We start from the raw sequence: 14,866 nt of genomic DNA on the forward strand, positions 1-14,866 counted from the left end.
AAAAATAAACCTGGTTTGTGTGAACTATCTGAGTCAGTGTTCTGCATTTTTTGGGTCTAAATTCAAGGCAGATTGACAGTTTTAATAAATTTCTGACATTTGAATTGATTAATCCAGAAAACAATCCATGGATGAATTGATAAAGATAATATTCCTTAGTTGCAGCCCCGCTTTTCTATTCATTATAACTATGTTTTACCTGCTACAGGGCAAATTTTTGATGAGAAAACATTCAAAAATACCACTATATACTGTAGGCTGTAAAAGACATATAGACATTACAGTGATTCATTAGCTGTGCACAAATGACTATACATCTAATGAGGCTACTGGAAGGTTCATTACACCCCATGAAAATCACCCTAAATTGGGGTCATAAATGTTGGCTGGTTAAGCTGCCTAACATGGCTGCTAGAGGCACCTAACTTATTGCACCAGACTTGGCTGGATGAGATTTACCATTCTAAAAATGCAATAATGTGCATAATGGCATGTTTTATGTGTGAATTTCAGTATTACCAGGTATCATCCAGCCTATATTCTGTAATTGTCATGTACAGAGTGAAACAACCACTGTATTTTTTCTTCTTCTTGTTGACTTAATGGATTGTGAAAGCAAGGTAAATGATTTTCCTCTGACAACAGAGGATGCATTAGAGGATGCCTTCACCATTCGTCACCTTTTACAATCCATCCTGCAAAGTGAAATAACAGCATCTATCATAGGAGGAGACATCCAACAAAACAACAGGAACACCAGGGAGACTGGTGATTGATTCAAATTGGATCCTTTTCAGGAATCCCAGGCAGGAGAAGAAACAAGCCAAGCCAGATGCCACAGGTTCACGGCATTCCCCAAAAAATGTAATGAAGACTGTCATTAAGAATAGATGGCCACAACACCGGGTGTATCAATATGTCCGTGTGTATTCATGCTAGTCATTTTAGATAGAGCGGCTAAACAAATCGAGTGTCAGGCAACAGGAAAGAGAAGCCTGCTGCAGACAATCAAATCATTGATAGCAGTGAACTAAAAACACAATGATAACTGCATGAAATAACACATCCACTGATGTGTGCAATTCTCTGAATGTGTCTCAATTTGTGGGATAACCTTGGAGTTCTAACACCAAGAGTTCCTTCTGTCATCTTCTCTCAATTGCCACTTTAAACCTCATCCGCCTCTCATCTCGTCTTCTTCTTCTTTTTTTTTGTTTTTTTAAATGGCAAATTCAATTTACCCGAGCAATGCAGCCCTGTATTTCAATCTGCCCATTCACCCTCTTGTCCTGCTGAGGAGAAAATAAATCATCTGTTTTTTTTATTTTCTCTTTTCCCCCGCCTGGCAGATATGGAGACCTTACCTCATTACCGAAGGTCAACGCAGGCACCCCATCAGTTGTCAGGAAGCTCTCAAAAAGAGCTTGAAATTGATTCATCATCAACAGCTCTCTAAGAGTGGATCATGTGACGAACGTGATGAATATAAATGCACCAATGCAGAGTGATGAGAAGAGGGAGGGATGAGGAAGGCCACAGTGGAGCGCTCATCATGAGATCTGAACAGTCAGAGGCATTTTGTCAAAAGAGAACAAAGTGCGTGCAATCGGAAGCACAGATCTGGATCTGTGTTGTGCAACAAAATGACTGTCAATTTTAGTTTTTGTGTTGTTAAAGGCTGAATTACAATCATATATTATATTATCATATTACTTGAACATGACTGACTCTTCTTGCTGACTGAAATGAGCAATAAATGTCTGTAGGACATCCACGATATGGATGAAACACTATCACTATATGTTCAATTTTAATATTTATGCATATTGTGATATAGTACATTTTCTGAAAATATGAATAGATAAAATTACTAAGATATTGAGGTCTCTTTTTGCTTAAATACATGACAAATTAAACCTACTGGCCACTTGTTTTCAGAAGAAACAAGTAATGAACACAACACTGACATGTTGAACTTGTTAGCAAACAGTTCCTTATTTCCACATCGAGCAGTTACAGAGCAACATTATCATTCATTTGGAGTCATGTTTCTGTCCAATATTCACTCTCTTTTAGCTCTGTTTTGATCTCTACCAACTCCTGAGGGAAATATCTGGCTCTTTAGCTGCTAAATGCTCCGCTGTGTTCATAGTCTACAGCTAACTGTGGCTGTTTGCTGCTTGGTGCTGAGCAGGTAGTGTACAATTGGTTTTGAGAGTTTTTTCTCTGAAAACAACCGCCTGCTGCGACCCAAAACGATGCTATGAGAGCACTGAGAGTGAACCAAAAAGTAAAGTTGCAGCTGAACAGCTAAACACTGAGCTGAAACTCAGACAGTGTCATTTTATGCTTTGCCGATATAAGAAATATCAATTACAGACACAAATTGCTATTGTCTCAAGGTGAACTGTGCAGTATATTGTCATCACCCATGTCTAAATTCCTGTTTACTAATAATCCACATGAATAATTATCATTTGGCAAACTTTCCTTGTCAAATATAGTTACATGATATTGAATGCTAATGTTAATGTCATCTAAAATATTTATGAAATGCTGTGAATATATAATTTTGTATGACATGACAGTAACACCAATACAAAATATGCAAACTGTATAGATTCTACATACCAAGAAGCTGCAGAGAATGTTCTGGTTCTTGATATGAACCAGACAATAAACACATCGAGATTATTCATACAGCCTCAGAGACCTTCAGAGACCAAACACAGTATTCTCTGTTGATTTGTTAACGTTAAACATAAAAACGTTACACAGGTGAAGTGAAATTCAGCATGGTTGAGAACCAATGGTCTCACAGGCATTGCCCTCTGCTGAATGAAATGATTTGTTTTCTTAACTTCAGGTAGCACAGCTGTAAACAAACTGTCCTTTAAATGGTTCTTATGTCTGAATAGGCGTCTCAGTGTTTCCTGTCACTTCCTGTTATGGTTTTCTCTGCTTGTGCTCGACCTCGCCACTTCCCCTCTGAACCTTATCTTAACATGAAAAGCAACTAGAGCTGCAGATAATGATTGTGAAATTAAAACCTCGGATTAACACAGTAAGAATTGCATATTATCTGTCTTGTTCCTCCCAGATCTACACAGCAATGAAGACGTGTTGCAGAGCCTTGATGTGCATTTGCTCGTATGGAAGTGCTTGAAGAATAAAGCATTGCAGCATCAGGACAGCAGGTTATTGCGTTTTCTTAGCTTATTTCCTCTTTCCTCAGAACTTTCCTTCACAATTGACAGAGTACCAGAAGAAAAAAATACATCATGCATCACACATTTCTCCATCTCAGACCTTGTCCTTCAATGACAAAACAATTTCCGAGCTAACCAAGTGCCTAAAAAACACTGTTGAAAATGGTGAATCAACTGCTGCAATGATAAGAAGAAAAGATAGCAGTTTATGAAGTCTGGGTGCAGGAAAAACTGGGGAAAAAAAAAACCTCAATCAATATGGTAAAACTCCTCACACAAATTACCCAAGATCCTGTAAAGGCCGCTTTCTCCCAACAGATGGGAACCAATTAGCCACCTGACTCCCAGAAAACACTTGGGCAGCCATGTGGAGCCAAGATGCAAATGAAGCAGAGGGAAAGGTGGAAGCGGACCTGCCAACGTCTTGGGAGAAGAGAAATTAATGAAGGAGACAGCGGAGGTGCAGTTTTGGAAATGGGAAGAGAATAAAGTGGGAAATGATGTATGGAGGGCTTGTAGAGTTGGACTGAAAGGTCCCCAAAGAGGTTAGAGAAACAACGAGCACAGGGCAAAAATCTCTGCTTGTGTAGAACGTTGTCTAATCCCGCATTTGGTGAATCCTCCATCAGCCAGCATCAACATCAGCTCGACATATTCAATTTGAGACTAACATGAAATCATTGATCTAGTTAATGAACATGTTGTCATAATTATTTAACTGATGCAGTAACTAGAGCAGAGGCTGCTAGACCTGCACAACATCACAACTTTCAATCATAATTTTGAGGGTAAAGCTGATTAACCCAGTCGTGCTCCTAAAACTAGGCAGAGAGTTAGTTTATTCTACTCTGCATAGCCTATACTGAAGGTGTTGAATTGTTAAAACTTCAGAACAGAGCTTCAAAACAAGCATATGAATCACATGCACCTCCAACATTGATAAAATAATCAAGGGTCACAAATTTTATCGAATTCATCATGTGTAAAATATCTACATTATGGACGAAATTAAGCTATTATAACTTGCACAACACATTTATTTTCAGTGGTAATATGAAATGACATTCAGACCCACTAGATGTCAGCAAACAACTATTTGCTATGTAAAGATATGGTGGAGTAACGCTGTCCTGAGCAGAGAATTAAGTCACACGCTCTCTGTGTGTGTTGTTATCGGAGTTTCTCTGTTTTAAGCGTGTTTGTGAACGTGCTAGCCCTGAGTGTCATCTGTGTGTGTTTCCAACATGGTGGCCGTGTCACAAATTTTCTGAAATTACAGCTAAAACAGTCACTAAAATATGTTTCTGAAAAGATTTTAGGTGAGAAACAGACAACTCAGTCACAGAATCTTGATCCATATTTGATCAGCATTGCCAGTTTTGTGAGCTGTTGGATTTCGTTTTTTCCCCCTCCAACATTATTGACCAAACAACACGTGCATTTGTTTTGGTCTGAGATGCTGGTGCTATAGTACAACATTTAGTGGGGCTGACGGTCATATATGGCGACTTTAAGCTGTGAAATCAATAATTTCACTTTAGGGTGCATATATTTAGTAACAACTTAAATAGCTGTGTGTGGTTCAATTTAGGGATACATAAATCTTTATTTTGTAAACACTTGCTGGTGCAATTAGTTGTGAGCAGACTTTCAGTTTCTGTCTCATCAATACTCAAAGTAATAAAGCAAATGTCTGTGCTTTACTTGAAAGACGCATGTGGTGACAGGCCATCGCAGTATGAGATAACATATATTTAAAAATATGAGAAATAATGATAGCTTTGCATGGAATTGATTCATTTATTTGTCTCTGCATTTGTGCAGGAACAGAACATAAACATTGTGAAGCATCCCCACGCTTAAAAAATTCTAAAATCTATTATTTTTTGCACTACTTGATATAATTCAACTTATCTGAAAGCATTGGAGAAACACTGTTTTGAAGACCAAAATGCAAAGGGTGATCCAAAACCTGCAAGAGCCCCCTAAAAACAAGCTGCCTGTTTCAGTTTGATACAGAATAAACCTGCAACCTTTTCTAATGTCAAACTCAAGGCATCATATTTCAAATGCCTCACATCCATCCAGAGTAAGAGAAAGAGAAAAGAGGCTGAAATAAGATTTCAGGACAAGTTAAGCTCCAAAGAATGATTTCAAAGCAGTGAACGAACAAAGGCAATGTTTACCTTCATTCCCTCTGACTGCTCAGGCAGCTGTTCGGTAAAGCCAAGTAAATATTGGTAGGTGTTGATGATGTAAAGCGACATATTCCCCAAGAGATTTAGTCGCACTGGCAGCAGCAATTGAATTCTATACGTCTGCATAATCTGAGCTCTTCAGATTGTTTGGAAATTAGTGTCGGACACAAATAGCAGACAACACTCTTGCTTGCTTCTGCTGGGAATTATTATGGTTTGGCAGCATTGCACAGGACCTTGTTTGAAAAGTTTTTCCAACATTATAACTTAAATAAGCAGGTTGATTTCACATAAAGTACAGTAAATCTCCTATACAATCTAATGCAATACAAAAATTTGGACCCCAACTGGAACAAAAAGTGAGATATTATACTGAGTTTCTTTGCACGCTTTCTATCCAGGCATGTTTTGTTTTCCCCCTTGGTGCAATTCCATGGGGCACATCTGAACATAGCAAACTGTGTTCCATAATAACTGTACCAGCACCCTTTGAGGAAGTGGTCCCATATGAATTTTGGGCAGTTCCTTTGTGGTGAGAAACATGATCCAAGCTCGTTCCTACATAACAATTAGGCATACACTGCAGTTCTGAGCTAGACAGCCCCCTGTAATCAGGTGTGCTTTACATGCTGGGACACAGATGAGCAAAATCCACAGTTGCTAGCAGCTAGCTGGACAATGAATCGAGATCTGAACTGGACTAGCGCAACAAAGTATGTTACATTTGGTCTGAGGACCTTCTTCAGGACCTTCTTCCTGTATTTATGTTCTTGCTGCTGCCTCAAATACAATAGATCAATTAGTTAACGTCCTCATGTGACTTTTACCACTTGAATGGTTTCCTGTGTAAAAAAAGAAACCAACTCGACCACTGATTCAGACGCGAGCCGACGACCTACAGTCTAGGCTTGAAAATACCCTTATACTACATTGATAACAGTATACAGTATGGGCACCCAAACATCTTATTCCAAAATCATGTGCATTAATCTGATGCTTTAACAGCCTCCACTCTTCTGGTTTCAGGCTTTCCAGCAGATTTGGGCCCTAGCTGCAGGGATTTGCTCCCATTCAGCCACAAGAGCATTAGTGAGGTCCAACACTGATGTTAGGCGATAAGGCGATAAGGACCTGGCTTTGCGCACATGTTGAACAGGAAACGGAAAGGAATTAGCACACTACAGGCTAAAATATAATTGTATGCCGTACGATTAAGATTTCCCATTCACTGGAACTCAGGGGTCAAACCATTAATAACAGTCTCAGACTCAAAGTACACACTGACCACATACTTCTGGTCATATAATCAGGGGCAAAAACTCATCAGAGGTGAAAAAGATGACAACGATGCAAATTCACAAGCATTAAAATGTGGATTTACAGCCGATATTGGCATGAAGATAAATAGAAAAACTCACCCTACAATTAATGTAATCTTACGGCTACAAAAGTAATGTGAGGTGGACATCAGTTCAGAGTGGTTAGAAATAATTAAATAAGCAGCCAAGAGAGTGCAGAACCAGGTCCAAAAGTGTATTAAAGTGCATTGCATCCACTACACAATTAAATTCCCTGCAGGATATTGTTTTGCTCGTGTAAACAAATGTGTGCTCTGGTAAACAACTTAATCATAAATGAATTGGTTGTATAGATTTGAATGGTGATAACAAGGACAATATATCCAACTATGATAACTATTTTCTGACATTGTGTTTTCTACTTATTTCTGTTGAAAACATGGACAAGAAATTTGTGCTGGAGAATTAATCAGCCGATTGACATAATATTACTTTTTCTATTTTCTGACATTGTGTTGTGTTCATTAGTTGTTTCTGCTTGTTTCACAGGAGGGCAGAACATCGGTTAATGCAGGTTTAATGATTTGTGCCACTGTGTTCAGAGATATATTTTGAGCTAAAACTATAAAAAGGGCTGTTTAATTGCATATACTGAGACTTCCATAGTGTCACTGAACATGCTGTCAGCTCAAAGACAGTGAAGCTGGTCAGTCACTCCAGATGCTCGGGCAGTGGCAGAACAACCAACCAGACAGGCGGAGCAGAGGAGTGTGCACCATCGTCTGGTTCAAAATGAGTATAGGCTTCTTCACTGAACAGAAACAGAAATGAGCCGCTTTTTTCAATAAAGCTAATTTTGCTCTTAAATCACAATAAGACAGTCGATCATGCTGTTGTCCTGCATTACAAACTGATGCATGAAAGCTTGTTGCTCTAACTTTCAGTAATTCATCTCCTTATCGGTTCAATATCACATACTGAAGTTGCAGCTTGGTGTTAAGTTTGGAGCCGTGATGGTTAGCTTAGCATGCATGTCAGTAGAAGTTGCCGCTAATGGCTAAAGCTACCTTCATTTTAGATATTTTTGGTCCATTATTTCAAATTAGACTAATGCCCTCCCTCCCCTCTCAGGATCTACACAAAAATGACATCATTTGGATTCAAAATAGCAATTTTCACCAAAAGGTGACAATGTTTGCACCCCTGATAATGTGTCTTATCTCATTCTTATCTCATTCCTCCTCAGGGCCATGAAGCCTGCAGAGCTTCTCTTCATGTGTTTGGGCGAATGTGGGGAAACATCTTCAGCTGGATGTTAGTCTATCATAATAACACATCTTCAAAACAACAAAATGGCCTCATCTTTCTGTAGCCATTCACAGTATATTCCCCACCTAAAAAAACAAAGTGCTCCATATTTTAGTACGCATACCTTATCTTGTTTCAACAACTTGCATTTGAATGACTGTGATAACCGTTTTGTTGCCAGCTCCAGACCTTTGCTCTCTCATGTTTTTCTACATTTGCCTTTGTCTTAGTGAAATGCCTCAGCAGCTTTTATACAACTGTATAAGCCCAAATCTATGAGAGGTTTAAAGGAACATTTACCGTTTTTGTTTTGTTTACTTGTCTAGGGCTCAAAGCTCTAAAAACGTGACTCGTCATCTAACAATTAGGAGCAATCACAGAAAAGGTTTTAAAGGTAAAATCCAGCTTCTTCTTTGTGTGCTCTTAATCTCAAGCTGTGTAAACACACTAATAGCACAGTCAAATCCATCACGTTTCACTTAAAAGTGCAGGGTGCAATCAGATTTGTTTTGACTGCCCGCCCCTCATTGCCAAAGTCTCGAACCTGGCAGGTTGACAGGATACCACTACTCCGTCCAATAAACAAGCAACTTATAAATGCATGTGCCTGTTGTTTAGAGGAATGGCTTAAAGTCAGACAGTGTGAACTTTAACAAATCGAAAACAAAAAGGCAGCAACGTAAACCTTCCTACAACGGTTTGAGCCAAAGAATATAAACTGTAAATGTGAACTTGGCCAGACAGTGAAGGTTAGTTTAGGGAAAGGATTTTGTCTATCTGTTAGTCCTGGAAGTAGAACATTCTGCCTGAACGACTACTGATTGAACTGTAATGCAGAGTGGACGATTTGTCCTCAATCACTCTGTTTGACAAACCTGTTGTCCTGTAACATGTAGGCCTGTCTGTGCCTATTACCACATTGTCTCCTGATGAGTCACTGGCGCTGATCCCTGTTCATACATTGCACTTGACAAACACTGTTAATACATATGTAAATATTCACATTACTGATGTAATTATCTCACACTGGATTAGAGATACTGGGACGGGAACAAAAGCTCAACTGACTCCAACAAGTCAAATTTTAAACAGGGCTGTGGCTATTTTTTATTACCCATAAGTTTATCAGTTAACCACTTCTTCACTGTCCAAAGAGAGTGCTTGATGAGCATCACAAGCAAGGCTGAATTACCCCACCAGTAACCTAAAAACCTCTAAGCTTAAGCACGAGTATGCTTCACATGAAATGCTTGTGGGGCCATCAAACAGCACCTGAAGCCCCCTCCTTCCACACCTTTCTAAACACTGGGATGGGCAACGTAACTCTCCAAAAATGGCAATCATGACCACTTCACCCAGCAATTAGACCCATTTCACAAAAATGATTTAAACAGGCCCTGTTTGACCGGACACATGATGTCACTTGTCACAATTTGCAGATAAATTGGCATCCTCTCGCATGCCCATGAATGGTTTCCTTTCATTTGTTAAATATGTCAACATTGTAAATACAATGTCCAGAAGATCTACAACCATCCTCTTTTCATTCTTAACACAAGTACTTCACTTTTTTGTGTGTGAACAACTGAATGCACCATTATGAATGCCTTTAAAAGGAGAGGCTGTCCAAATAGTGTGCCCCATTTGTACAATTTATCACGTCTAGTACCTCTCTATGACAGCATCTGTCCTTGAGTCATTTGGAACAGTTAACAGTAGACAGTCAAAACTAGTGCTGCAACTAATCATTATTTTCAGGAAATTGTCCAAAAAAATGTGAAAAATGACAATATCTGTCTTTGGTCCCGACAACAGTCTACAAAGATATTTAGTATTTATTCATAAAATAAAACAGATACCTCACCAAAAAAAATCATATTTGAGAAGCTGGAATAAGAGACTAACTGATTATCCAAGTAGCAATTCATTATCTATTCTATATAATAGTTGCACACTTTGTAGTAACATGTTCAGTGGAAGTATAGTGAACCTTTTACTGTGTCTCAGCTGATTTAAATGCAAATGAGTTTTGGAATATGCACCACTAAATATCAACTGACATTAAGGTCAATGCTGCTTTATATAATCTCTCTTGAGGTCAGCTTTTGAAGGTGTCCTAATGTAGTTTGAGTTGAAATGTCGAGTTGATTAATCAATTAGTAAATGACAGAGGAATAAACAGCAACTTTTTCAATAATGGATGAATTATTCATCATTTTTAAAGCAAAAAGTCTTCCAGCTTCTCACTTATGAGCATTTGCCCCTATTTCTTGTATGTAATAATAAACTGAATATCTTTGGACCAAACAATAGAAAAGGTTAATTGAGAAAGTAATTGGCAGCTTAATTGATCTGAATTATCATTAGCTGCAACCATAAGGCCCTTGATTATTTCAGTTTAGTGTGCACATGTCGCATATTCCTAAATTAATGAGTTTCATCAAAATAACGAACAGAAAATCTGGCACCAGGTATGGGCAACTGCACAGAAATTAGATGAACTGGGGGTTAACAGGTTCCCCAACAACTCATTTTACTCCAAGGCCCTCAAACCAGTTCATCCAGCATGATCACATACTCCCTGAGACCAAAGTAACGTCTTCAGATTCCTTGTTTTGTCAAATTAACAACAATGTGGAAGAAATCTTCAAGTTTGAGAAGCTGGTTTGAGATGTTTGCTTCAGCTCTGTGTTATACAGGAAATAGCTTAAAAGTCAATTACATAAAACTTTTGTTCATGTTGAGATTTCCTTTTACAATTGATACCAGCTGAAGGCTACAGGAACTGAAGCAGACAATAGGTGATGTGAAGCAGTCATCTATAAGCAAACAAGGCGCTTGATAGAGTTGTTTGTGTCATCATCAGTTTGAGACACAAAAAACTGCAGGAAGTTATTTTACAGATAAGGAGGAAACACACACGCTCACAAAGCAATAAAGGTTTACGGCAAGCAGAACAAGAAATCAAACTGACATAAACTCTCATTCGAACATAGTAATCCTGCAGGCAATTAGGTTAGCAGGAGAATTAAGTAAGAGTTGACACATCCTAAATATTGGATGAAGTCCAGTACCAGCCAATCAGGCTTTAAAAAAAACAGCACAGGGGATTACAAGGGTTTTCAAATTCATGGATGCAGAGGAGAGGAAGAGCCATAAACAAATGTAATAGCAAATGAGGAAGGCATCATTCAGACTTCATGCAGAAAATCCTCATCATCATCATCTGACCCATTTTTTTTGAGCATTTCACAAAACTGAAACAAACAAGCACCGCATCAGGCTGTGCATGGATGGCCTGTGGCACAGCTGGAACGCTCATCAGTTCTAATTCAGCTCCTAAAAAATACACAGGAGAAGGAAACAAGCCACTTATATTTCATTATCACCTTGCAGTTTCACTCCAGAGGTGGTAGAAAGTAAAGATGCTTTTAATAATAAAGTGGGACTGTTTCCTTTGAATTCCACACTAAAAATCAGATAGTGATGTGGGTGGCAGCAGGTTTCCATGTCACCTAATTACAAATTCCTCTTTATATGAATACATAGTCCATGCAGGGGTGAGATAAAAGTTTACTGTATTTGCTTTTCCTTAACCAGATCCAATCACTGTAACAATGGGTGATAATGACATTAGTGCAAACTGTCCAGACAGCACTGTATTTGTCAGCTGAAGGTGGATAACAACACAAAGGACGCCTGATAGTTAGACAACAAAAGGAGAATACAGTATTGGTTGGCTGTGTGAGCAACTATAAGGAAATACTGAACCACAGAAATATGAGTTAGAGAGAATATGCAAGAATAAAATGCGTTTTTCTTCCATTAGGCGTACCTAAATGTACGTTATAGTCATGCATCTCGTGTTGCATGATTGATTGAACGAACATACTGCACATGCAAAAGTGAGCAGACAAAGCCAAACAAGGAGGATGCTGCTCCTACCTTTACACGGCAAAACAAAGCAACCCACCCCTCGGAAATAACTTTGTTTCGTTTCCCCGACGCTCCGAAGCCCGTTGAGCCAGACTCCAGACAATAAATAATGCTTATAAGGGCGGAGGAGAGGAGAGACTGCTCACCTTTTGTTGGCTCCTCTGTGGGGTAACAGCGGCAGTCCTCCGTCTGTCTGTGGGTGTCTGAGCTCCTGAGCTCCTCTGTACATTTAAACTGGGAAGCAGCGGCGATTGCGAAATTGTTGTCTTTGCCTTGTTTAGTGGGCGGCGTGGCTGTGTGCACTGTTTTCTTCCTATGTTTCAAACCAGCGAAAACAACGAGAAGCCCTCCCACTCCCTCCAGTCGCACGTTGCTGGCTCAGCCTCCCTCTGAGAGCGGATACGCCCTCTCACTGTAGGAGAAAGAAGAAAACATACATGTATATTACAGGCTTCGGGGTCCGGCTGCAGGTATGAACACGCTCAGTCTGCGGTGTGATGATGTGAGTGTGTCCGGTGGTGAGCAACCCCGAGCAGGCAGCCAGGAGTCCTGCTGCACAGCTGCGCTCCGGCGGCTTCAGTGGCTCCGACTGCACTGCAAAAAATGTCCATCCTGACTTGGCTTTGTAGTGTCAGACAGTGGTTTGAAGTGTCAACAGAGGCGCACACGGGGGCACAGACTGGCCTTGATTTGTCTTCTGAGTGACATTTCTAAAAAAAGAAAAAAAAATCTTTATTTAGTCAGGATGTGCAGCCTCAGTGGGACACATTAATGCTTCATGTGACAGCAGAGACACACATGTCTACTCTGAAAGGTGGAATAACTGAGTCTACTTTTACCCATTTACTGTGCAGTTTTTAGGTCCTTTACATGAGTATTTCTATCTTATGTTACTTCACACTACTTCACTACATTTCAGAAGGAAACATACTTGTTACTCTTATTTCACAACTATGGTCACTTACTTTGCCTTTTTACAGATAATAACATCATGATTAGCTCAAAAAATATAGTGCACTTTCAAAAATTAAAGCAGTGGCCCCTGACCTGCTTTATTTGCAACTTCTCAGATGTTTTCTTCTTCTGGTGACCCTTTGGGGGGTTTCGACCAACAGGTTGGGGACCACTAGAAAGCTGAAACTAGCTGGACCTGGAGTAAGATTAACAGAACAATGATTCATGTGCATTAATGCCTGAGAATCAATCATCCAAAATTGTCATATAATATATAAGTCACATGGCCCATTTTATTACGTATAACGGCCATATATTCTTATGTACATTTATTGAAGAAAATGCAAAGGTTTAAATTACAATCAAGTATTCATTGTATTGTTAGTTTTACTTCTTCCACCATTGCCTCTGTTTGACCCAGTTTCCCCTCTGCCCAAATGCCCCTTTGATCAGCCAAACTCCCTGTCTTTTCAGCCCAAACGCCTCCCAGTTGGACCAAATTCCCCTCTGCTGGGATAAGCTAAAAGCTCAGCTGCTGCTCAGTTGTGCCCAAAGCAAAATATCTTTACTGCGTCTTGTAAAAATTCTTTGACTTTCCTCAGTGTTGACCCTGCCCTTAAAGGGTCCCCAGGTGCAATCCACTGTTACCACCTTTATTTTAACTAACAACCCTTTCTATTTCAACACACACCACTGAAACAAAGGTTTAATATGGGAGTCTATGAGAAAGGTTGGGGCCCTGGGGAGAGGGCCCAATCTACTCCAACTCCAAACTACTGTCTTTGTTTAAATAAAAAATATATCAGACAGACTGTACAGTCAAATGTTTGGACACAGTGTAAGAGAATGGGAAAGTGTGCCCAGACTTTTGACTGGTATTATATAATGAGTTAGAAATCTCCTATGATCTGCATGTAAGGAGTCGGGAGGAGTAGCACTGCATCAGAAAGCAATTGTATGTTAATATATTATAGCTATTAAACAAAAGGACTGACATGCTCAACTCACAGTGTTATCAGAGTATCAGGCACCAACCCAAATAAATCAAAGTGCTGCCGTGGACCATTAAAAGTTATAATATACAGTGTGAGTGCTGACATCTCCATTTGTTAACATATGATAGCTGCCTTCAAATAATTCATGAATACAGTTATAAAGAAACTCAGTGACGTCATTTTTGCTCTAATTACAATTCCAGCTGCCACTGACTCATGAAAAAAAGCACAAGTGATGAAACCACAAGATTATGCATGAAGTATTTTTGATTTTATTGGAATATTTTTAACAAGTCGAGTGCCGTCATCCTGGTTATGCCCTTGAAACAATTACAACAAAAACACTTGCTGAGCCCACAGAATCATGCCGACTTTAATAATTTTAACTGAAATATTATTTTTTTATAATTTTCCTCTGAAAAAAATGAAACATGTCACTTGTAGAATGAGGTCAGTACTTTTACCATTGCAATGTACCATCTTGAAACATGACAGTGTAAGAGAATCCTTTATCAATGTCAACCTCAGTTTAGAAAAGCTTCTACATTTGCTTTACTAAACATCTGGAGTCTGATGGGTCAACTTTCCAGTATGCAGGACGTGATACATTTTGGAAGAAATAGCAGAAGTATATTAGAGAATAACTTCCCTTGAATTAGTAAGAATTAGCTGTGATGGCAGCTGTCAAAATTCAAGCTTTCTCAACAGAAGAGGTGTTCTGCTGGCGTGAGGGTCAGAGTGCCATGAGCCACAACATCCCTGATTCATGTCTGGCTGTGGCTCTTTCCCCATCTCTCATCCATCATTTCCTGTTTTCCCTCCACTGTAATCTGTCTTTTAACTTGGAAGCAACAATTAGGACAAAAAATACTATGTCAAACAAATTTTTAGCTTGAATGACAGATGGACATTTTTTGCAGTGGGTAGCTGCTCAGTTAGCTCAATGAAGAAATGTGAAAGTGTGTCCT

The 14,866-nt window shown here is 39.3% G+C and overlaps 1 protein-coding gene across 1 annotated transcript in view; it reads right to left on the reverse strand.

Moving 5' to 3' along the window:
* Positions 1–12,272, reverse strand: part of rnf152 (ring finger protein 152) — a 45,229-nt gene extending 32,957 nt beyond the window's left edge. Inside the window, exon 1 of the mRNA XM_053342280.1 lies at positions 12,096–12,272. The gene's annotated coding sequence lies outside the window, so the exon portion shown is untranslated. The remainder of the gene's footprint in view (positions 1–12,095) is intronic.
* Positions 12,273–14,866: the final 2,594 nt, after the last annotated feature.

The sequence above is a fragment of the Scomber japonicus genome, chromosome 21 (assembly GCF_027409825.1).
Source record: "Scomber japonicus isolate fScoJap1 chromosome 21, fScoJap1.pri, whole genome shotgun sequence".
Taxonomy (NCBI): Eukaryota; Metazoa; Chordata; class Actinopteri; order Scombriformes; family Scombridae; genus Scomber; species Scomber japonicus.